General features: G+C 39.0%; 1 protein-coding gene across 1 annotated transcript in view; it reads left to right on the top strand.

Annotated features, from left to right (window-relative positions):
- xkr4 (XK related 4) overlaps nt 1-22,595 on the top strand; it is a 155,084-nt gene that overhangs the window by 120,292 nt on the left and 12,197 nt on the right. The window lies entirely within an intron of this gene.

Here is a 22,595-nt window from a genome sequence, read left to right as displayed (position 1 = left end):
GCAGAATTTGTTTGCTATGGGCATACAAGATATTGCTTTTTTGTATACCACATTTTTATCCCACATCCTCAAAGGAGTTTAAGATGGCATACATTCCCTCCTTCATGTTAACCTCATAGCAGCCCTGGGAGCCAGACTGGGATTGAGAGATGATGACTCTGTCTCATGGCCAGGTAGAGATAAGTACCTAGTCCTGATGCAGCACTCCCCCAGTTCAAGTCAAACAACTCTTTTGTGCATGGCACAAAGTTTTGTGAATACAGTGTCCCTTATCTTAATCTCCCTCCTCAGGGAGATTAGGTTGGCTCCCTCTCTACCTTCCTTCAGGAAACAAGTGAAGACTTGGATGTTTCGGCAGGCCTTTGGAGATACAGTCATTAATTAATCAGCCCCAGAGGGTTTTTAATAATCTATCCCATTTTTATTACGATTTTACAATTTAAGTGTTTTAAATGCAATTTTTTATCCTGTATTTTTGTTTTAATTGATACATTGTATTACTGTTTTATCTTTTTATAGTGTGATTTGTATTATGTTGTTTATGTTTTGTTCTATGTTGTTTGGGCCTCTGCCCCATGTAAGCCGCCCCGAGTCCCCACGGGGAGATGGTGGCGGGGTATAAATAAAGTTTTATTATTTATTATTATTATCCAACCTTTGCTCATCCAACATTCTGTATTATCCAACGCAGTCTGTCTCCCACGGATCCACAGCTGTTTCTCTAGGCAGCAACACGCAGTGGATTTCTCCACACGCTGGGCACCCAACCGGGAGGGGTGAAACGTGGCTGGTGCAGACTTTCCCTGTTGGGCACAGCCTCCAGCCTCCAAGGAGGGATTAAGGAAAATAGGCTTTTCCTTAATCCCTTTTTGTTATCCAGCATTTTCGCTTATCCAACGTTCTGCCCGCCCATTTATGTTGGATAAGCAAGACTCTACTGTATTGAACCCTTCACTTATAACGGGAAGATCTTATTGCCTGCTAGCATGAAAAAGATTGAAATTCAATAAGCTGTCATTGAAGCAACAAAATAACCCCCAAACAAACCAGTTAATTCCATTCATTTATTTGGTTAGAACTGAAGAATCATACAAACTACTGGAATAAGAGTGGTTGCTTCTTCAAGTTTCCTGAACACACTTTAGGTCTGGGGTCCTCAAACTTTTTAAGCAGGGGGCCGGTCCACAATCCTTCAGACTGTGGAGGGGCCGAATTATCATTTGGGGAAAAAACCGGACAAATTCCTATGCACACTGCACATGTCTTATTTGTAGTGCAAAACAACAACCATGAAAGAACAATACAATATTTAAAAATGAAAACAATTGTAGCCAGCATAAACCTATCAGGATTTCAATGGGAAGTGTGGGCCTGCTTCTGGCCAATGAGATAGTCAAGTTAAGTAGATAGTCAAGTTAAGTGGGGGAGCCTAAGTCTAAAATTATTTATTTATTCATTTACTACATTTATTTATTACATTTATATCCCGCCCTTCTCACCCCGAAGGGGACTCAGAGCTGCTGTATGTACATACAATATGTATTATATTATTAGCATAGCACAATATTAGCATTATATATTACTGTAATGAATGATACCACTATACTGTAATATTATATGTAATATATAACATATAATTAATATTATTATATGGAATTATTATTAATATTATGTTGTATAACATATTATTATCAATATTATATGTGTATACAATATATTATATTATTAAAAATGATATAAAAATATTATATTATAAAACTGAAGGCAGGGGCCAGGTAAATGACCTTGGAGGGCTGCATCCGGCCCCCGGGCCTTAGTTTGGGGACCCCTGCTTTAGGTAGTAAAAAATCAAGGATATATTTCCACTCAAGTAGCAAGTAAGATTAGAGACAGTAGTGTTTTGTTTACTTCCTCTTTATGGTCTTCTAACCACCCCCCTGCTTCTGCCATTTGTTTTATTTATGGAATTTCGTTTGTTTTTGCTGTAGTCAAAATGTAATAAAAAAGCGGCAGTGATCAGAACTTGACAAAACAGAAAGTTGAAGATATAAGCACTTTCTGTTAGCAGATGGACCATTGATTGGGTAAATGTTTTTTCTAAGATATTCTAATAACATTGGTTGATATAGCTATTAAATTCGTAGCTTGCTTCTCAGTGTGTATTTTCTGTAATTCTGTGATGTCCTGCATACTCTCTGGGAACACATTACAATTGCACATGTGCCAGTCCTCAAACTGGCATCGTAAATGGCATTTTGACTACTTTCACTACATCTGCAGTTTTCTCATCACAATATTTTTCTATTTCCTTATGATCTGTCCAGTATCCTGGTAGCTGTAACTCTGGTGTCATCCTGTGTTCATATAAAACATAGCAACCCACTCAGCTTCATATCACTCACTTAGCTCTAACCAGAGGATCATTCCTAGCTGATAACAAGTTATCAGGACAGATGGGAAACCCCCAAAAAGCTGAAGGAGGGCTTAAATAAGAAAATGGCAGTTAACTGTATTGCACTGCCATCTAGCAGATGATATATATATTACAGTCAATTCTATTACATTTTCCTCAATTATAATTACCAATTTAATTTTGTTAACTGATAAAACACTCAGTACCTCAATTGGCAAGCTTTTATACGCTGTGTAAATAAATTTATAAAGAGCTATATTTTATCTACAATATGCATGCACATTTGTACCTTCCATTTTCGTTACCTCTTATTTCATAATTGCTTACAGTATGTGAACCAGCTCTTAGAATATGTGTTCGTAACCAGAGACTCAAGCCCCTACTACATTGCCATATAATCCAGATTATCAAAGCAAATAATCCACACTTGATTTGAACTGGATTATATGAGTCTACACTGTGATAAAATCTAGTTCAAAGCAAATAATCTGGGGCCTAAGTGTAGAACGGGCCTAAGAAAGTAGAGCTTGTTCTTTTGGAAAACGGCATTGTATTTTTCTTATAGCTTTACTAGTTGTAGTTTAAGGTTAACTCTAAAAGCATTTGGCCAGTGATTTCACACGGGGCAATAAAATATCCAGAGAACTAAACTAAGATATGATGCAAAAGAATGAGTAAGTTTCGTAAACATGAGGTAATTGATAAAGTACTGCAATTTTTGAGAGAGCAACTTGGGATAGGGATATACCCTGTGGCTATATCAAGTTGACAAAACAAGAAAAGTGTAACCGATGAGGGCATGGTCACAGGTACGAGATTTATCATGAAGATGGGCGATCCTTATCCAAAGACATGTTTGAATAGCCAAGTTTTCAAGCTCTTCCTAAATGCTACCAGAGTGGGAGCTTGCCTAATCCCCCTGAGGAGCGAGTTCCAGAGCCGGGGGGCCACCACAGAGAAGGCCCTCTCTCTCGTCCCCACCAACCACGCTTGTGATGGAGGTGGAAGTGCGAGGAGGGCCTCCCCCAACAAACAAAGAGATTGTGCAGGTTCGTAGGGGGAAATGCAGACATGAAGATAGGTGGGTCCCAAGGTCCAGAAGGTGAACAGCAGCCAATGGAGCTCCTTAAATGGGGGGGGGGGGTAGACCACTCCCTGTAATTAGCTCCAGTTAGAAGCCTGGCTGCCGAGCGTTGGACTAGTTGGAGTTTCTGGGCCGTCTTCAAGGGCAGCCCCATGTAGAGCACATTGAAATTGTCCGGTCTAGAGATAACTAAGACAGATGTTCTCAAACGTTAGAAGCAGTTCACAGTCATTCACTGTTGTGGGGCCGGACTATAGTTTGAAAAATACATAAACAAATTCCTATGCGCACTGCATATATCTTATTTATAGTGCAAAAATCATGAAAGAACAATACAATATTTAAAATGAAGAACAATTTTAACCAACAAAAATTTACCAGTATCTCAGTTGGAAGTGCATGCCTACTTTGGACTGATGAGATAGGCAAGTTCATTAAGATTGTTGCTGTTGTATGACTTCAAGTTGTTTCAGATTGAGGGTAACTGTCAGGGCCCTTTCATACAGCCATATAACCCAGAATATCAAGGCAGAAAATCCCACGATATCTGTTTTGAACTGGGTTATCTGAGTCCATACTGCCACATATTCCAGTTCAAAGCAGAAAATGTGGGATTTTATTCAGCTGTGTGGAAGGAGCCGAAGTTTAGGGTTGGATCCAGGTAAATGGCCTTGGAGGGCCTGGGAAAGCCTTATCCATCCCGTGAACCTTAGTTTGGGGACCTCTGCCTTAAGAGCTATAATTTTATTCATCACTTTTCCACGTGATAGCTTACAAAATATGTGAAATTACATGAGACAGTTCTATTGTCTAATTGAAACTTTACCTCCTTGTGAACAATTATCCATCATACCAGGCAGCATTTTGACTGCACCATTAATCTCTTGATGCAACAAAGAACTTGTGCTTATGAATATGATATCTTTGTTGCAATTTGCAAAGACATGTTGATGTTAATTTACATAGTTTGCCGTAATAACTTACTCTTTCAGAATGCTAAGCATCTATAAAGTGGGTATATGATGTCACAATAATACACCTACAGGAAGGATCAGATTTGTGTTCAATTTGTTTTTTTTTAGCTCTAATAACTTGATCTGGAATCCTGTCATTATCTTTATCATCTACATATTCCTCATAAAATGCCTTAGAAGGTGAAACTGAGCTGTTATCTCATCTGTACATTTTTCAGCTGTTTCTCAAGGTCAGATGTTTTTCAAGATTCTTCCCTTTATTCTGTCTTCTTATACAGAGAACATCATCTTATTTCTTACCAGTTAGTTAACTGCAATTCCATATGGTTGACTGCCTGCTTTCAATGTATGTTTATTGAAAACCTGTTTCAGTAGAATATCTTTTTCTGTGTAAATGATTCCCAAAAGGGTATTTTTCAAATGCAGCAATCCTATGGGGAGGATAATAGATTCTCAACTTGTCAAGGCCTTTTGCAATACATTGTTCCCTTACTACTTCACGGTTCACTTTTTGTGGATTTGCTGTTTCACGGTTTTTAAATAAACTCTAAAAGAATATTATAAATCATAAAAAATTACAATTTACAGCCTAAGGAAGGGAGGAAGGTGAAGCCGAAGGGAGAGAAAAAGGAGCCCAAGTGTCACGACCCAGGCTGCAGAGCACCAATAACCATACACAGAGGCCAGAATCTATCTAATATCTTTATTAAGGAAATATGTAAAGTCAATAAAAATAAGTGCAGAATAAAGTTCAGAAGAAGACCTTCCGGGAAAGGTCAATTATAGTCCAGGAAAACAATGTCCAATATGAAATATTAAGGTCCAAAGTTATAATCCAGTAACCGAAACACTCACTTTGCCAAGCAAAGTGAGGGGAGATGACAAGGTCCTTTAGTCCGTGAAACTTAAGCAAGGCTAGGAAGTAACTTGATTCTTGGAACACTAGGCTTGATTCAAGGCAACAAGAACGAGGAGCAAAACCAGGATCCGTGGTAATTACGTGGCGAGGTCCGGGAAGCAAGGCAAGGTCCGTGAAGCAAGGCAGGGTCCTGGGAAGCAAGCCAGGGCTGGAAACGAGAGCAAAGGACTTGGATGCGGGAGTAGCGTAGTCCACACACAACCTACTCCCGAAGCTGACGAATTGACTCCGCAAGATTCCTTCGTGGGCAAAACACCTAAGTAGGGTCTCGTTTTCCCGCCAAAGAGCAGTTTTCTGGAGAACCAGAAACGAAAGCTATTCTCTGAGTCCAGATGCATGACTCCTTAAAGTTTCCCATGGGAAGCAGGCTTAATCAGCTGAATGCTTTGCAGCGATCCTAGCGCTCCTGCGAGACGCCTCCTGAGTGCCCCTCTGTTGTTTACAATAATCATGGCGAGAAAATGGGGGAGATTTCGGCTCAGGGCTTGTTTGACAAACTTCTGGAAGACAAATCTCCTGCAGGTGCAAGGGCTCCATTTCTGGCTGAGAAAGCTCCAATTCTGGCTGAAACGGTGGGAAACCTAAGTTTTCCTCTTCATCTGTCACAACAGCGCTAGGAACGGGACTACATGGCCCATGAGTCATCACACCAAGTGGGAATGGGAGGAGAAGGAGGCGATTTATCAACACACAATTGGTTGATAAAGACTTAAAATAGTGTATGACTACTAAAATAATGTATAAATATATAGCATCCCTATTTTACAGATTTTCACTTATTGTGGGTGGTCCTGGAACCTAACCCCAGCAATAAGTGAGGGAACACTGTGTACTATTTACAGCTTGCTCTCTTCTGCAAATATAGTTTAGTTCCCATATTTTCAAAACATCTACAGCAGCACCAGCAAGATATAGAGAAGAGCTTTTCACGAACACATCCCATTCTCAGCCAAACTGTTTTGCAAAACAAGCAGAGTTTAACAAAGTAGTCTAAACAGCTTAAGTAACAAAAGAACCAGAAATTACATCAAAATTTTATTTGGAGTGCCATGTCTTTTGCAACAAATCCTTCAGCTACTGCAAGCCCATTACATTTTATTATCCATTTTTTACATATAATTGATGTATTGAATGTCTGATATGGAGTGTTACAACTTAATTCGCATAATTAAAGTTGGCTGCCAGTGTTTCAGGAAGTGCAGTGCAACACCTCTAGTTTAGTAGGAAGGATATGGTCCCGTGGAGTCCTCAAGAAATGCTCCACCTCTATCAAGGAAAGAGGAATGAAATGTAAAGCAGGAAACACTAGTTTCTGGCTCTTTGGATGTCGCTAGACTGCAAGTCCCATCAGATCTAACAGTGCTCCAGTGTAATTGAAATTAACAGTTGCAGTTTCAGACTACTTTAACTTAACCCTGGCTCAATGGTATGGAATCACGAGACTTTTAGTTTTACAAGATTTATAGCCTTCTGTGCCAGAGTGCTGATGCCTCACTAAACTCCTGGGATCCCATAGCACTGAGTCATGGCAGTTAAAGTTGTGTCACACTACGTTAATTCCACAGTGTAGGTATCCTTTATGTTACATAAGTATCCAAAGTTTGAAATTTAACCTCAAAAACAAACTGGTAGTCATTTCATATAGAATAATGTGGTCAACAAAGCAGCTGCAGATACCACTGAATGGTTTTCAGAGGCAGTTTCAAGTAAACCATGTTAAAGTAATCCAGTCTGGATTTTTTCAGTGCAAGTGTATCAGTTGCCAAATCCACTTTATCCAGAGGCATCAGACAAAGCAGTGCAAAAAGACCACATTCCTTCCCATGTCTGCTACTTGAGCATTCAGAAACATCTTAAGGAGATTTTCAGAAGACCACAACACCATCAAGAGTAGAACAAATGCTACTCTTCATCTTTCCAATCATATAGGCCCCTCATGGTTTCCATCTTTACATTTATTATTTAACTCAAAGTGTTTTGAAACATAAGTCATGCGGCATACATTAAATATTTAAGCATGTTGTGCTGTAGTACTCAGAGTTTTGGACTAGGATTTTAGGAAACAAGGTTTAAATCTCCAGTCAACCATGAAAACCCACTTGATGACTGTGAGCATGTCACACTCAGCCCCCGAGAAAGGAAATGGCAGTGCTCGTCTGAATAACACTTGCCAAGAAACCCCTAAGATAGGATCATCATGAATCAGACTTGACATGAAGGCACATAACAACAAGAGTAGGGCGAAATAGCTTTACTTCCCTTCTCCCTGCTCTATCACTGAACATGGCAAAATTTTACTCTACCTATTTTGCAATATTTCTAAAGTGCTCAAAATATTTCACCTTTTAAATGAAATTCAAAAATTCTTTTGAACTCTATCACTGACACTTTAATTTTCTAAGTGGGAACTTAGGGCCCTACCAGACAGGTCTTAAAAGTGAGTCTGGAAATCATGCCCTATGAGGAGCATCTGCAGAAGAGAAGGTTGAGAGGGGAAATGATAGCCATGTATAAATACAGTGTGTGAAAGTGTGTCATAAGGAAGAAGGAGCAAGCTTGTTTTCTGCTGCCCTGGAAACTAGGACTCAAAGCAGCGGGCTCAAATTACAGGAAAGGAGATTCCACCTGAACATTAGGAAGAACTTCTTGACTGTAAGAGCTGTTCAGCAGTGGAACTCTCTGCCTCAGAGTGTAGTGGAGGCTCCTTCCTTGGAGACTTTTAAACAGAGGCTGGATAGCCATCTGTGAGGGGTACTTTGAATGTGCTTTTCCTACATAGCAGAGGGTTAGACTAGATGGCCCATGTGGTCTCTTCCAAGTCTTACGATTTTATGATTCTAGACAGGTCTTCAGTTGTTTTGACAGCTGATTTAGCTGTTGGTGTTCTTCTGGCCGGTTATTCCACAGTCTTGAAAAGGTCCTCTGGGTGATGGTTGTCAGACAGGTTCTGGCTCGTTGGATTAAGCATCTCCCAGAGGACCTCAGGGTCCTAAGGGGTGAATTAAATGTGAGGAGGCAACCCCATAAGTAATCTGGACCCAATCAATGTAGGGCTTTTTAAAAAGGTTATCCCAGGGCAAATTAATTTCTTGCCCCTCATCACTCAGTTCAAAGACAGGGATGAATCTTTGAATAAGAATTTAGTTACAATACTTATATTGACCTGTGGAAAAGTTAACTCAGGTTTTTTTTGTGTTCTTTCATTGTTTTGTGACAGTTATTTTAAGACATCAAGAGCCCTCCCTAATTCCTAAATAATAATTATACTAATTATACTAATGATTACAAGTATTGTCATGAGTGGGAGATGCTCATAACAACAGCAACTACAACAATGATAATCCATCTTGGCAAACCAATTCAAGTAAGCCTTATTGAATCTATTTGAACAAACAAGTCAGCATATTGGGAAAGACAGAAGGGAGGAAAGAAGGAAGACTTAGAATTGAATTTGTGCTCCCCAGTGTATATGAGATATCACACCTCTCCTTCCCTCCCATATCTTGCACATATCCCAGAGAAGTCCAGAGTGCAACTGTTTTGGATGGATAAATGGATGGAAGCAGATAGCATGATGTGTTGGGAGTGTTCAAGTTGTACATTGTTGCTATCGTAATAAGAGAGTGGGCATGTATGTTCCCACACACCCCATCACTACAAGACCATGAAGTGTGGCTAAGTCAACATTGACATGGGTATGGATCACATAGTGATTTAGTTTTTAAAGTGTATTGATTGAATGGACCCAGATAACGACTGGACTTATCGTCAGGGGAAAACCTTTATCTTTTTAAATTTAAAATATTTCAGTAGCCTTCAGTTTCACATCAGCCACTAGGTGGCAGATTAGCCTATTCAAATATGTTTGAAGCCTACAGGCTCATCCAGCCAGTATTTGGTGGATGTTCCTCATCATTATGAAACTATTCAGTTATAGGCTGAATTTTTTTAAAAAAAGAGGAATTTTCCTTTTAAAAGAAATTGGTTTTTAATTATATCATCTTATATGGTTGAGTCATGAACAAAATCTATAATAAGATTGAGAACACAGAACAGCAGATAAAGTGGGAAATAATATAACCAGAACAGCCAGCACTGGGTTAGGCTTATGAACTATTAATTATAAATGGTACAAATGATATTTTTTCTACCTGCTCTCTTGTATTCAGAGGCTTAGGAGAACCTTCAGGGGTATGTTGCAGTGGTGGCAAGGTTCAGCGGCCACACATCAATACCTTTACCTTTTAAGAAGACCTCATGAGAAGACAAGTGAGGTGCCTACAAATCTCATACTCTGTGACTTCACTTTGAATGAACACAGACAATGTGTCTAATTTGGAGAGATCTACAATGGCTTTTGAAGGGTTTTGTACAGCATGTTGCAAGCTCTAGTTTGCAGTACTGGCTACTAGATTTTTAATAGTATTCAAAGGAGTGCTATTCAAATTCCTGTCTGAAAGGCAAATATAAGATGGGGCAGCAGAGTGTAAGAGCTGTAGAACAGCATTGGGAAGTTGTTGGTGAATCAGTAGAAAGCATTCGAGACCTTTGCTTCTCTCCGTTTTTGAAAGCATCCCCCCTCCAAAATAAACCGCACACACATTTGTGTAAACAGCTATGATTTTCATTTTTCAGCCATATGACTACACAAATTACTTGATCTTTTTCATTTGTAAGTAGCTTTGTAATTCTTAGATAAGTTGGAGTAATTGGTAGTCTGTCATAATGAGAGTTTGTTATTTTAAGAAATCAGGAAAACATGTCTCCACTTGAGTAACACTGAAAAACAGCTCAGCAGAAAAAATGAACTTGGACTGAGGGATTTAACATATTAAGTTGCTGCGAAAATAGTAAGACTGTGTATATTGCTTTCCTCGGGGATTAATGCAGGAAGAGAAAGGTTGAGTATATCATAAATATATATTAAATAATAGCCTTGCTTAGATAACTACTTCTCTAACGATAAGACACTCACATGTGTATTGTGTGGATTGATTTCTAAGGAGCTTTAATTCCTTGAGTGAATCAATATACTTATATGTAGTCAGGGGCAGTCCAACCGACAGATTAGGGAAGCATTTGCCTGTGGCGCCACTGTCCCGGGGGCGCAGTCGAGCCCCCGGGAGGATGGCGCCACCCCCGCCTCCTTCTCCTTCGGGCCTGGGCCTTCCCGCTGTGGCCCACGCACCCTGCCCCCGCCTCCTGCGCAGCACAGGAGGCAGGGACAGGGTGCACGGTGTGGGAGGCGGGGCCAGGGAGCATGCCGCGGGAGGCGGGGCCACATCTGGCTCTGCCTCCTGCACCGCACGGCCTGGCCCAGCCATCCAGGCCCAAAGGAGAAGGCCCATTCAGGCTGGCTGGGCCTTCCTGTCGTGGCCCATGTGCCCTGGCCCTGCCTCCTGCACGGCCTGGCCCAGCCATCTAGGCCCGCAGGAGAAGGCCCATCCAGGCTGGCTGGGCCTTCCCGCTGTGGCCCACGCACCCTTGCCCCGCCTCCCACGCAGCATGGGAAGCGGAGCTAGGGTGCGCGGCACGGGAGGCAGGGCCAGATCTGGCCACACCTCCCACATCGTGCAACCATGCCTCCCGCATCGCGCGGCCATGCCTCCTGCAGTGTGTGGCCATGCCTCCCTCAGCGTGTGGCCACGCCTCTCGTAGCACGGGGGGGGGGTGCAAAATTCGTTTTGCCTACTAAGGCAAAATACCTATGGACACCTCTGTATGTAGTTTAGTAGTAGTAATAGTGTTACGTCATCCCATAATATGATTTGTTCTAGAACCTATTCCTTTCTCTGTTTTATTCATGGAACACCAACACTGCATTTCAAATGAATTGATTTTCTTCCTGTTTGCCTTCTTTATTACTGATGTAACAAAAATAATACAATGAAAATTAAAATTGGAATAATTCTTTTATTATCTTTAATAGTTCTTCTGAGAGTCAAATTCTGTTTTCTCATCTCCAGTGTACTGTAGAGGAAGCTCAGATTGTAGCATCACTTCATCACCATTTTTTCCTTGTTTCCTTTAAATTCCATTATATGTCCCACATCCACCTTTGTGTCTTACTTTCTATGTTCAGAAAAAGAACAAATATAAAATCAAATTGCTCTCCGATTCAAATTCTTCCTGTCTTTGGCATTATGTAATAACAGCACATTCCTTCCCACACTCATTTGAGATTAGATTCTATTGAACCCATAACACTGCTGAACTCATACGTTGATCTTGTTCATCTTTCATTGAATTATGGCAAACTAAATGAAATTTTAAAATGATGAATCTTTATTCCTTTTGGCATTAATGATCATATATTGGGAGTTCACTGCAAACAAATCCAAATAAATAAGTGTTGAAAAGCTAGGCACATCTGAATTTCAAGTTAATATAGAATTTATATGTATTAATATCTAAACTTATTTATAATACATCTCTTTGTCCAAGTACTTCAGCCAAAGATGTCTCAAGTAAAGTTAAAATATAAACTCATTTTCAATATACAGCATAGGAAAATTCAAATTACTGTCAATTTGCATAGCACTTCGTGGATAAAATCATGTTGGATTCATTCAGATTGTGACACTGTGTACATTGGCTCTCGCATTTCAAAATCTTACAGAATAGAATTCCATAATCTATTAGAACATGTCAGAATATGGTCACCCAGCCAGCAAGAAATTTACATTTAGTAAGGAAGAACATTATCCAGAAGGGCGAGTCAACTCCATTGTGGTTGCATGATGCTTGAAGCTGATTTGAGTTAACATGGCCTTGAACCATATTAGCAAAAGTCGCAGCTGCAATTTTAGATCTACAGGGTTTGAATGTGTTTACCTAAAGGTATGGAGCTGGGATATAATAGAGATTTTGTTGGTGTTCTGCCCACCCCTTTGCTCAACAGCCTCCCATGTTGCTCTGACACCTCAGCCAACATCACTTCCAGCTATGAGCAGCAGACACAAACCACCACTATGACAAGTATTGGAGGGAGATGGTAACTGTGGCAATCAGGACTCCTTCCGATCTCCATTGTGGCTGTGGGGCTGGTGATCAAAAGTATTCTGGGGCTGATCCAGAATTGGACATTCAGGTTCAGCCCAGGGATAAAGCATCAATGTAGATGTGCCATTAGTATGAGTATAAACTCAAGTTACAAAGAGAGGTCAGTGCCAGAAAGGATATTTGCATACCATGATCCTACCTCTAGCAAATTTTCTGAAGTATTACATAAATTTTAGGCTGAGAACTGGGAACATAGTTATGTAATATATTATCATTATTTAAAATTATATCATTATAACTCAGGAAGGGGAAAAGATAAAAGAGCACAAATCTGCATGGGTTCTTGAGTCCCTATGGCAATCATAGAAGACATGCTGAAGGCACAGCTGTAATAATTGTATAACAGTACCAATTGGAAATGCTGCTTAAGTAAATGTAGGTGAGATCAACTGCTTGACTGAATAAAACTGACACTTTCACTTGGGTTGGGGGCAGAACCTACGTCGCACAACGTCATGTGATGTCCAGCGTGAGCCTCCATCCTCCAGACAAGGTGAAAGCATCATAGGATGCTGATTTCACCCCATCTGATGAGGCTGTATGATGCAGCCCTAACAGTCGACAGTACCAAAGAACATCACTGACGGGAGACAGTGACCAAAGTATATAGTGTGATAGTACTTTCTTTAATACATTGGTTAAATAAAGGTATTACCACATTATGGACTTCTGGAATTTGTTCTATAGTCAAAATGGCTATTAATAAATAGAAATTTTATAAACAAGAGATTTCAATAATCCAGAAGTGTTGCCACTATTGATGGAAACAGCTTCGCCTTCTGGAAAAATTAGGCTGGAGCTGCACTGCCATATAATCTAGATTATCAAAGCAGATAATAACTTTGAAAATGCCAATAAGCCAGGGGCTTGGCTACCCAGAAAAGTTAAGAAAAAAAGCAACACCAACAGATAATAAAAATTAAAAAGGCAGCATAGACCTCACTACAGATGAGGAAACCTTAGATGAATTTCATAAGTTTTATTCCCAACTATATAGAGAAGAAGAAATAGACCCAATAAAAATATCCCCGTATTTGGGGGAACAAGAATGAGAGAAAATTACGGAATCCCAAAGAGAACTGCTCAATAAAGAAATAACAGAAGGGGAAATAAGAAAAGCAATTAAGTCAATGAAACCAAACAAATCACCAGGACCAGATCGCTTTCCGGCTAGTTTTTATAAAACATTGCAAGATGAAATTGTTAATCATCTAAAGAAAGTCGTGAATCAAGCATTACAAGAAAATGAAATCCCAGACTCATGGAGAGTGGCGGACATAATTACAATTCTGAAAGAAAATACTGAGAATACAGGTGTGCGAAACTACTGCCCCATATCACTCCTAAATACAAATTATAAGATATTTATTAGCATTCTAGCTACCAGATTTAAGGAATTTTTGAATAATTGGATAGGGGAAGAACAAACAGGCTTTCTACCTGGCAGGAAAATGAAGGATAATGTTAGATGCATCTTAGATATTATCGAGTACTATGAAATGAATCACCAAAAAGAAGTTGCATTGCTTTCCTTAGATGCCGAAAAAGCTTTTGATAATTTAAATTGGATATTTTTCAAATTATTATTCAAAGAGATATATAGTGGTTACCAATTTATGAATGCAGTAAATAATATTTATGACAAACAAAGAGCTAGAATAATGATCAATGGACAATTTACGCAAGAGATTAGGATTGAGAAAGGAACTCATCAAGAATGCCCTCTATCCCACCTCCCACCCTTCATTTTCATCTTTCTCCTTGAGGTCTTATTGAGACAAACAGCTAAAAGGCACAAAGATTAACAACAAGAAAGACATACAACAACCCAACAAGGACTTTAAATTGAGAGCATTTGCAGATGAGGTCATCTGTATTATAGAAGAACCAAGAACCCAGATACAAAATTGGATAAGTAAAATAGAAGAATTTGGAGGATTAGTGGTATTTCACAAATTAATTAGTGGGATTAAACAAATAGAAGACTAAAACGTTAACAAAAAATATGACAAAAAAAAGAACTAAGGAGCATTGCAAGAAACAACAGGAATTACAGTTACAACAAAAATCAAATACCTGGGAATCTGGGTGACAAACAAATACACACAATTATAAACACACAAGAATAACTACTACTCGAAATGGAAGGAAATAAGCAATGACTTGCAAAAATGGAAAAAATTACACATTTCACTTCTGGGAAGAGTAGCAGTAGTGAAGATGAATATTCTACCAAAAATGTTGTACCTATGTCAAAATCTCCCAATAATAAGGAACTCTAAAATATTCAATGAATGGAATAAAGAACTCTGAAAATTTATTTGGAAAGGCAAAAAGCCAAGAATTAAATATAGAGTTATGACTGATACAAAAAACAGGGGAGGTTTTGGACTCCCAAATCTAAAACTGTATTTCAAGGCTTGTGCGTTAACATGGTTGAAAGAGTGGGCAACATTAAATAAAGAGAACATCCTGTACCTTGAAGGTTTTGACTTAAGACGAGGATGGCATGCGTACCTCTGGTATGAAAAAAGAACAATGGAAAAATTTTGGTAATCTTTTGTAAGGTCATCCTTAATTAAAATATGGGGAAAATATTAAAAAACACATTTATGATAAGACCCCAATGTGGGTATTCCCCCCTTGCAGCGAATCAAAAGAAAATTCTTGGATGGACAAAGTGGCCCAGGTATAAAGAAATTTTAATTAAAAAAATGGATGGATACCAATTGAGAAACCAAGAAGACATAAAACAGATATATTAAAAAACCTTTCGTGGTTTCAGTATGCTCAAATAAAAGAACAATATGTAAAAGACAAACAAATTGGCTTCAATGAAGCAGAGACATTTGGGAATAAAATGCTCCAGAATGATAAAAAGGAGATAACAAAGATGTATGACAAATTGTTAGAGTGGTGCATGGAACTAGAAGGGGTCAAAACCCGCTTGATGAAGTGGGCTAAAAACATAGGCCGTCCAATCAAATTAGAAGAGTGGGAATGAATTTAGAACAAAAAACTAAATTATATCTATGCATCAGATTTAAAAGAAAATTAACTGAAAATGTTTCATAGATGGTGCATAACCCCGAAAAAATATAATGTACAAAAATTCTCAAAACAATTGTTGGAAATGTAAATGTCACATAGGTTCTTACTACCATGTTTAGTGGACATGTAGTGAAACTGAAAAATTTTGGAAAGCAATACATTAATAAAGTCAAAAAATATTTTAAAAGACCTTCCCAATGAAACCAGAATATTATCTACTAGGAATGATGGATACAGATACAGATTTTTATTCAAATGAGGACATATTTACATACATGAACACAGCTGCAAGAATAACTTTTGTAAAACATTGGAAAACACAGGAAATACCGACAATAGAACAATGGCTGAAGAAGCTGGATGAAATCCATGACATGGACAAACTAACTTTTTTGCTGAAACAATATAGAGGAAAACCTGTAAAACAAACAGATTGGAAACAATTTGAAGAATACATGAAAAAATGTAAAGGAGATGAAAACAAGACTGGGGTCGAAATATAAAGGGAAGGGAAAAAACCAACCAGTAAAATGAATAAAAACAGACTCTAAATGGTAGCTAACCCACAACAGAGAAGATGGAAGATCGACAACCCCCCCCCAATCCCCCTTCTTCCCTGTTTCCTGGGGATCTATCCAAACCCTTTATCCTTCCTCTTTTATCCTTCGCTTCTTCCTTCACCCTATTTCTTTCCCTTCCCTCCTTTCCTCCCTAGGTCCTTTCCCACACACCCTTTCCTTACCCAGAACCCTTAAATGCTTAAATATGTATGCTTTGTGAAAACTGACTAATAAATTACAATAAAAAATAGATTATCAAAGCAGATAATCCACATTATCCGGTTTGAACTGGATTATATGAGTCTACGCTTCCATATAATCTAGTTCAAAGCAGATAATCTGGATTTTATATGGAACCCTAGAAATCTCTGAGTCCCCTTCTACACTGCCATATAAATTCCAGATTATCTTGTTTTCTGCTGCCCTGGAGACTAAGATGTGGAACAATGGCTTCAAACTACAGGAAAGGAGATTCCACCTGAACATGAGGAAGAACTTCCTCACTGTGAGAGCTATTCAGCAGTGGAACTCTCTGTACTGAAGTGTGGTGGAGGCTTCTTCTTTGGAGGCTTTTAAACAGAGGCTGGATGGTTTATAGGGTTTATATATATTACATTTACCTCTATCTTATAACATAGTAAAAGGTAAAGGTTTCCCCTGACGTTAAGTCCAGTCGTGACCGACTCTGGGGGTTGGTGCTCATCTCCATTTCTAAGCCGAAGAACCGGCGTTGTCCATAGACATCTCCAGGTCATGTGGCCAGCATGACTGCATGGAGCACCAGTACCTTCCCACTAGAGCGGTACCTATTGATCTACTCACATTTGCAAGTTTTTGAAATGCTAGGTTGGCAGGAGCTGGAGCTAACAGTGGGCACTCATTCTGCTCCCGGGATTTGAACCTGGGACCTTTTGGTCTGCAAGTTCAGCAGCTCAGTGCTTTAATGCACTGTGCCACCAGGGGACATGTTATGTCTTATAACATAAACCACCTAAATATGTATCTCTCCTGATCAGGTGTCAAGAGCTTGTTCAACCTGTATAATTAAGGAGACACTAATCTTTCATGGATTTAAAAGAACTTTACATAAATTTGCATAGATATAGGTGGTTTATTTAAGGTAATATTGACAAAGGTGGCATACGGATATTTCCTAAATTTAAAACAAATTAGGCTGAATTATTACAGCCTAAATTGCTACCATGTTGTGTACATGGTAAACGTGTTTCAACACTTTCTGACCTAAATCTTATTAGTTCCAAGTACAGGAGACTAGTTGAATAGTGAGTCAGTGCGTAGTAAAATTGCATTCCTTCAATACTGTAGGTGGAACCTAAGAATACAATTCAACCCTCTGACTAACTCGTTGGCTGATAAGAATTTATCTTCATAGGCCTAAGAGGCCGTGTCATTTCTATCAGATGCAAAAGGTCTGGCAATATAGATATTAAATTATATCTCTTCAAAACCTCACAAATGTATGCCTACATGTGTTATACACATTCTGTTAAACTTTATTTTTTTTAAAAAATAATAATTGATTACTGTTATTTATAGATAATATCCTGAAAGAACAGCTTCTTTCTAACAACAAACCTGCAAATGACAGAATTATTAAGATTACCATCCCTTTAAAATAAATTCAAATAATTTCTTTAAAAAAAAAAACAACCAAGGAAACAAATTGACTTCCTATGACTCTGTATAAGTACAAGTTACAGCCCAAACTGGGGCTAAAAGCAGTGGTTCATATTGTAACGCACATTGATATCTGTAAACCAGATGCTGTCAATCAACTCAATGAAATATATTTCTGTGGTAAAAAGGTTGAAAAGACAAGTTAATTTATTAGTTCTGATGCTAAAACTATGCAGCTAAAATCCTTAATGGTTTGTGGCAAACAATAATAACAAAGCTTGAGACTTTGCATTTAAAAAATGACAAGGGTTATTTTCAAGAGAGTGACAAATAAGAAACAAAGGATCAAGGTTAGCATTCAGTTTTGGGGATACATCTGCATTGTAAAATTAATGCATTTTGATACCAGATTAACTGCCATGGCTCAAAGTTAGGAAATCCTGGAATTTGCATTCTGCTAAGGCACCAACTTTCTTTTGCAGAGAAGGCTAAAGACCTTCTAAAACTACAAATCCCAGGAATCCATATCATTGAGCCATGGCAGTTAAAATGGTGTCAAGCTGCCTTAATTCTATGGTGTAAATGCATTCTATGTCACCATTAACACAATGAATTGACAAAATATTATGCTTATACACTTCATTCCTTAATTCATGCTATCCTTCTTTTAGGTTACATTTTCTCACTATGCCAGTATTTGAAATCAGTTACTGCTTTACTAGTAAAATCTGTATTTTATCATTTCTAATGCAGATGTTATGTACTGTAGTTTAACTGAAATAGGGAAATTGTGACTATTCAATTGATGAGAACTTTTCTCAAACATTTCTTTAAAGTCCAAAGCTACAGTCTTTTGTATATGAAAAAGTATAGCTTTTAAAAATAATAATTTTGGACAAAACATTGTTCTGCAAACATACACACACATTTGATGCAGGAGAAGAAAATACTCCTTGCAGACCAAAAGGTCCCAGGTTCAAATCCCAGGAGCGGCTTGAGCGCCCATTGTTAGCTCCAGCTCCTGCCAACCTAGCAGTTTGAAAACATGCAAATGTGAGTAGATCAATAGGTACTGCTCCAGCGGGAAGGTAACGGCGCTCCATGCAGTCATGCTGGCCACATGACCTTGGAGGTGTCAGCTTAGAAATGGAGATGAGCACCAACCGTCAAGAGTCAGACATGACTGGACTTAACGTCAGGGGAAACCTTTATCTTTTTAGTAGCAGCAATGCTGGTAGAAAATTTACATATACAACCAGAAGTGCTTCAACAAAAGGCCAAAAATAATTTGCATTAATAGCTGTAACATTACTTATCAATCTGAAATGCATAAGTATGGTTCAATCTGGTTTCTGGCTGTTCTTTTGTAATACAGATAAAGATCCTTCCGACTCTGAGGATGTTAACGTGCTATTCATTTTGTCACTCCTCCAGAATATTTCATGTGTCATTCATACAGTGTAGAAGAAGCATGTGGAGCAAGGGTTACCCTATGACAAACTCAGAGCAATAACACAAATAACAACATTGACTTTTTTCCACCCTGAGTCCCCCCTCAGGGCTGAGAAGGGCGGGATATAAATGTTGTAATAAATTGTTGTTGTAATACATTTCTTGTTCGCCTCTTCCCATGAATATATAACATATAACATATACTGGTTTTAAAGAGCCTCATAGTCATTTATTCATTTGTTTTCTTGTAAGCTGCCCAGAGTCCCTCTGGGGGGAGGGGGCAGGATATAGCTGCTGCTGCTTCCTCTTCCTGTTGTTGTTGTTATGTTTTCCAAAGCCCACCATATTTGGTGTTATTATTGAAGAAGAACCCATATCAGTATATTTAAGCATCAAAAGGAAAGAGAAATAGGGAAACTAACCAGCAGCACTTTTAAGACTTCCTGATCTATTTTACCATGCACATTTGTGGTTTTCTGTCCACTTCTTCAGATGCTATAATAAAGGCACTTCAAGGCACCTGAAGAAGTGAATTAATATTCATGAAATCTCATGCTAAAATGATCAGTAAGTCTTAAAGGTCCTGCTATGTTTCTCTCCCACTTTTAGTTGGTGTGCTTGGAAAAACATGTATAATTCTGGAAACAAAAGTATTTATGCAATCTAAATGGTCCTGTAGTTAAAATGGCACATTTTTTGTTGGAAGTACCATGAAGATATAGCAAGGCTTATGGACAAGTAGATAAAGTAACTAAAGTACAAATCCTATTGAATGGTAGATGCATGTAGAAAATGCTGTTTTCTGTGCAAAATGACCACACATGAATTTTGCATAATAGGGGTACATTTATAGTGATCATTTATCCTGAAGAGTGGGTGAATTAGTCCTTGACAGTTAAATGAGGCATGGGGGATATTCGGGATTAATGTGGCCTTGAACAACAATAGCCAAATTTGTGATGGCTCCAAACTGTGATTTTGGACCCGTATAATCAGTTGGGCCAGCTCCAACTGATGAAAAATCAGTTTAGATGGCAATCCCATATTCCTTGGGCTCAGTCAACCCAGAGATATGGAGAGACAGTCAAGTATCCTCCCTCTTCTCATTGTCACAGTGGACAGTGGGTGTGACATGGCTGGTTTCAGTCACTCATTGCCTGTGGTGATGCTGGCTGGACTTACCAGAAAAGCGAAGGGGAAAAGACAGGGTAATTCCTCCTCCCCCTCCCACATCACTCTGAGGCACTGGAGTATATCACTCCAGATGAAGGCTTGTTCCCACTGGCTACCACAACAATGAGAATGGCAGGGAGACAGTAAGGATGGCCATTTGGGCTTGGAGTCACTGGATGATCAGGACTCTCTTCCGCCTCCATAGCAACTGGCGGGGTGGCTTTTGAAACCATCCTGGAATTGATCCTGTATTTGCCACCCTGGAATGGCCCTGGGATAATTGTGTGCATCAGAATAAATGCACCCTAAATTCCAAAATGCAAAAATTCTTGTTGGTGCAGTATTATTCTCTTCAGAGATAAAACATTCAAAATATTTTTTCACCATTTTGAATATCCCTACCCACAACCAAAAAATGATCATATTTCATTATATCAATTATTTCAGAAGGAGGCTGGTTGAAAGTATCTCTAGAAACGCAGTGGCCCTCAGATGCCATCTTTGAAAATAGTATCCTATTTCTATTCTACTATCTAAATGTTTTGCTGTGAATTTCATTTTAAAAAATGTCACACACACATGTCCAGGTCCACAGCTTAATAAGCACAAAATTGTTCTTTTTATGATCATGTGTCAACATATCTGATTGAGCATACTAAGACTAATACGATTAAATTATATGTATGCAAAATAATGCCTTCTAAATACAGTAGAGTCTCACTTATCCAACATAAACGGGCCGGCAGAACATTGGATAAGCGAATATCCGGGCTGTGGCGCAGGCGGGAGAGCAAGCCAGCTGCAATTAACTGCAATGAATTACTCTGACCAGGAGGTCATGAGCCTATATTTGTCTTGTCTTTGTTCTGTGTTAAAAGGCATTGAATGCTTGCCTGTTTGTGTAATGTGATCCGCCCTGAGTCCCCTTCGGGGTGAGAAGGGCGGAATATAAATGCTGTAAATAAAATGAATAATAAATTAAGGAAAAGCATATTAAACATCAAAATAGGTTATGATTTTACAAATTAAGCACCAAAACATCATGTTAGACAACAAGTTTGACAGAAAAAGTAGTTCAATACGCAGTAATGCTATGTAGCAATTACTGTATTTATGAATTTAGCACCAAAATATCACGATGTATTGAAAACATTGACTACAAAAATGCATTGGATAATCCAGAACGTTGGATAAGCGAGCGTTGGATAAGTGAGACTCTACTGTACTTGACAATGTGGGTATTTCTACATCCCTTTTGAGTTCTTTTCTTACTCATCAGTACATTACTGCTACTCCTTTATATTACACATGTTGTGTGCATATGTAATCATTGGTTTCATACAATCATAATTGGTACCAAACAGCATATGATTATGACTAAAATCCATTTATAAGACAATGTTCTTATCAGTGTGGTGGGTATAATTATTACCAGCCAACACTGTATCATCATGCTTCAAATAAACATGTAGGAATTTGTGTCATCCAGTATTTGTCCCATATAGAATAATACTGCCATAATGAATACCTCACTGTTTGTGCTAGCAGTTCTCCCACACATTCTTTTGCACAGTTGACTTGCTTGTTATTCACTGGGCTCAAGCAAAAGAAAATAAGACCAGATTAGACATGACCGATCCCAAAGTGCTAGTGTGTCAGGAATTCAAGATTTTCTGGTACAGATTGAGGTGCTAGTTTTGACCTGGTATATCTCCGTAAAACCCATTCCTATTCAATGTCTCTGCCCCCCCCCTTTCTACTCCCCTTCTCATGTTCCTCATCTAAAACGTTACTTACTATTTCTAAATTCATGAAATTGTTTAAACAAGGGGGCAACCGCAAAAGCAAGAGGGGCAGGCAAATGTGCAGATGAGTAAGTGGGGGGGGGGGGGTGAAGGCGAGTGGGCAAGTGGGATGGTGAGTGATGGCATGCGTGCCAGTAGAGAGGGCTTTGCATGCCCCTTCTGGCACGCGTGCTATAGATTCACCACCACTGCTCTAGATCATTCCTCACTCCAGGCTAGATGCCTAGCTTGCTTTATGATGATTCCCTCACCTTGTTCCGTTGATGGCATCATCAGTCATTGTGATAAACCCCCAAGGTAAAGGTAAAGGTTTTCCCCTGACGTTAAGTCCAGTCGTGACCAACTCTGGGGGTTGGTATTCATCTCCATTTCTAAGCCGAAGAGCTGGCGTTGTCCATATACACCTCCATGTTACCTTCCCGCCGGAGCGGTACCTATTGATCTACTCACATTTGCATGTTTTC

The sequence above is a fragment of the Anolis carolinensis genome, chromosome 4, assembly GCF_035594765.1.
Source record: "Anolis carolinensis isolate JA03-04 chromosome 4, rAnoCar3.1.pri, whole genome shotgun sequence".
Taxonomy (NCBI): domain Eukaryota; kingdom Metazoa; phylum Chordata; class Lepidosauria; order Squamata; family Dactyloidae; genus Anolis; species Anolis carolinensis.
The sequence above is the reverse complement of the archived record's forward strand: the minus strand, read 5'-3'. Positions and strand labels throughout refer to the sequence as shown.